The following is a 3,585-nucleotide window of genomic DNA, read 5'->3' as shown; positions in this document are numbered from 1 at the left end:
AATCCTGGGTCTCTTCCTCAGCGGGAACATCTTAACAGCCAGAGCTGCTAAGCCTTTTTCTTACAAACAACGAAGGAAACAAGAGCAAACACCTCCATGCACACAACAGCCCTGGTGACCCCAGCTTTGCAGGATGGTTGGCCAAGCAGGTAGGGAAATGTTGAGACAAAACCAGCTGGGAAATGCTTCCTTGAGCCACAGGATGTGGTTATGTGTTGAGGGCTGGAGGGTGGAGCTGGGATCCTGGGCTGGACCCACAGAGCAGAGACCCTTGGAGAGCAGATGGTAGAAATAGGGCCCCTTTAAGAGGCCAAGGGCACCCCTGGGTTACATGGTCATGAACAGATTTCAGAGAAAGAATCATTGAGATCAGGGTTGCTGAGATTCAGGGGCAAGATGTGAGAACCAGGCCAGCCTCCAGGTAGATTAGCAACAGCTCCCTGATCCAGATGATTCCAGACTTCCACCTCCTCCACCACCTGATTCTCTCCCCAGTAACCAGAGGAGAATCTGGGGCCTAGAGAATGGGAGGGACTTGCCTGAGGTCTCACGGTAAACCAGTGGCCAAGCTGGGGCTTGAACCTTGGACCCCATCTCCTTCCACTGAGGTGGTCCAGCAGAGGTCTCTTAGGGTTCAGAGTCCCTTGCAAATGGATCATCAATAACGATGCCACCTCCCATTTATAGCCCTCCGATGCTGAGCGTTACATGCATCTCTGGAATACTACTCAGCCATAAATAAAATGAAATTTTGCCGTTTGCAGCAACATGGATGGACTTGGAGGGTATTATGCAAGTGAAATAAGTCAGACAGAGGACAAATACTGTATGATATTATTTAAGTGGAATCTAAAAGATGTAACGAACTAGTGATATAACAAAAAAGAAACAGGCTCACAGATATAGAGAACAAGCAGCTACCAGTGGGAAGAGGGAAGGGATGAGGGGCAAGATACGCATAGAGGATTAAGAGGTACAAACTACTATGTATAAATAAATAAGCTACAAGGATATATTGTACAGCACAGGGTATATAGCCAATATTTTATACTAACTATAAATGGAGTACAATCTTTAAAAATTGTGAACAGCTATGTTATATGCCTGAAACATATAATATTGTAAATCAATGATACCTCAATAAAAATTTTTAACAAAGAAAGAAAAAGTCATAGCTCCTGTTTCTAAAGAAATTAATGATGCCCCCTTTTCTCGGTATAAACACCAAAGAAGAAAGTTCACTTAAGTTCTGCTCTCTATCTTCACAACAGCTTCCGTGCTCTTTTTTGAGACGCCAAGTATCAAATTCTTTTCCCTCAAAAGTTCCTTTTGGGGGACTTCCCTGGTAGTCCAGTGGGTAAGACTCTGTGCTCTCAATGCAGAGGGCCCAGGTTCGATCCCTGGTCAGGAAACTAGATCCCACATGCGGCAACTAAGAGTCCGCATGCCACAACTAAGACCTGGTGCAGGCTAAATTAATAAATATATAAATTAAATTTATTAAATAAATAAATTTATTTTTAAAAAACTTCCTTTTGGGATCCTTGAGCTCACATTTCATCTTCTGTTGTTTCATCCCAGTTTCAAGGAACACAAGGACCTAGGGCTTGCTGAAGCATGAAAAGAGACAGAGCAGAGGTGGTGAGTGCTGGAAGCAGTACTGAGCAGGGCAGCCAGGCCTCAGGGTTGGGACTTAGGGATGGGGGCTAGACCGGGAGCCAGGGCCTTTGCTACCTCTCGGTCTCTTGAGGCTGGCTCTGGGTGCATAAGCTTTGGTCCTCCACCCCCAGGACTACCTTTCTGCTTTCTATGTACACAGCTGGACACAGTGGCCCTCTGAACTCAAGTCTACACATGCTCAGTTCAGAAACTGCCTAGCATCTCTGATTCCCAAATCCAAATCCTGGAAGAGGAATCTTATTGGTGAGCTTGGGTCACATGTCTATCTTTTCATCCAACCGGTTTACGACTGAGGGGCTGTGGCATGGTATAAGCAGAGAACGAAAGGGGCGGATGTTGGACGTTCACCCTGTAGGAAAGGGAGAAGGCTTTTCCAGGAGGGCACAGCAAGGTCAAAGGCTTAGAGGTGGGGAATTGGAGGCTTCATGGGGACAGTCCTGAGTGGCTAAGTTTGTGGCAGCCCTCCTGTGACTGCTTAAACGGCAGCTCCCATAGGACCATCCCTGTCTCTGTGCCTAGTGGCACAGACATGGCCCAGAGAGGGAAATCACAAGTGAATCGGTAGCAGAACCAAAGCTCAAACCATTTCCTTCTCCCAGCCCAGGCTTGAGTGTCTGAGGCTTAGGAGGGAGTCAGGTTAGAGGAGCAGGGAGAATGAAATCAAGAAATAACAGGCTTCACAGGAGTGATAATGACATTTTAACTTGAAAATTGCAAGGAGACAGAGCTGTGGAGGCGTATGCAAATTTCGATGCAGATGAAATGCAAATGAGCTTGCTTGCTCCTGCCTGGTGCACCTGGATGTGGCTCAGTGACAAATCCTAATGGCACCGCATGGCTGTGTGATTGATTATCAAGGCCAGCTGGGATGACAACTGCACTCTCCTCCTGGGAGCTGGCGGAGATGAGACTGTTTCTAGAGTGCCCTCTGATGGGGGACCCTGAGGGATGGCCTTCTGTAATTCAGGGATGGCAAATTTGGGACAAGGCTAGTATCTCTATAGCGGCCCTCCTCCATGGCAGACATCATTAATCAGTCATAGAATTCCTTCTTACTGAGCCAACCAGGTGCTCTAGGCAGACCCTACTAATCAATCAAACTTGGCATTCATTCATTCATCCATCAATTCGTCTAACAAATTTTGTTGATTTTCTTCCCTGTGCCAAGGATACATTGAATAGGCAGGTTCAGTTCCTGCTCTTGTGAAACTCACAGTTTAGTGGGGGATATGAGCATTAACAAAATATTGCAAAATGGCAATTGAGATAAGTGCTATGAAAGAGAACTACATGGTCTTTATAAAGGGGAATTTTGACTCCTTCTGAGTGACCAGGAAAGCCTGGAAAGCCTGACCCTGTTTCTGATATCTGAAGGATAAAGAGGGCTTAACTAATTGAAAAAAAAGGGGAAGGACATTCCAGGTATTGAGACAAGAAAGAGCTTGTAAGCAGAAATTGATTCCCTATGATCATTTTTTGTTTCTGTGCATCCCTCCTCTGGCTTCTATCTGTTTTTGTTTGCTTGTTTGTTTAAAGAAAAGAAAAAGCTTTATTGAGATGTAGTTCAGATACCATACAATTCACCCATTTAAAGTATACAAATCAATAGTTTTACTATATTCACAGATACGTGCAACCTCTACCATAGTCAATTTGGGAACATTTTCATGACCTCAAAAAGAAACCCTTTGCTCTTTAGGGATTCATCTCCTCCCACCCCACACTCCCAGCCCTAAGCAACCACTAATCTAATTTCTGTTTCTATAGATTTGCCTGTTCTGGACCCATTAAATACTAATTCTTTATTCCTCCCTCCTCCCAGCCCCTGATATACTCTAACCTACTTTATGTCTCTATGAATTTGCCTGTTCTAGATATTTCATGGAATCATACAATATTGGTCCT

The 3,585-nt window shown here is 44.9% G+C and overlaps 1 non-coding gene across 1 annotated transcript; it reads left to right on the top strand.

The window, feature by feature from the left end:
• Positions 1–1,339: 1,339 nt before the first annotated feature.
• Positions 1,340–1,412, top strand: TRNAE-CUC (transfer RNA glutamic acid (anticodon CUC)). Its single transcript has one exon. It is a non-coding gene; the product is annotated as a tRNA-Glu (tRNA).
• Positions 1,413–3,585: the final 2,173 nt, after the last annotated feature.

Source organism: Lipotes vexillifer, unplaced genomic scaffold (genome assembly GCF_000442215.2).
Source record: "Lipotes vexillifer unplaced genomic scaffold, Lipotes_vexillifer_v1.1 scaffold397, whole genome shotgun sequence".
Taxonomy (NCBI): domain Eukaryota; kingdom Metazoa; phylum Chordata; class Mammalia; order Artiodactyla; family Lipotidae; genus Lipotes; species Lipotes vexillifer.
Note: the sequence above shows the minus strand (reverse complement) of the source record. Positions and strands in the feature narration are given on the sequence as shown.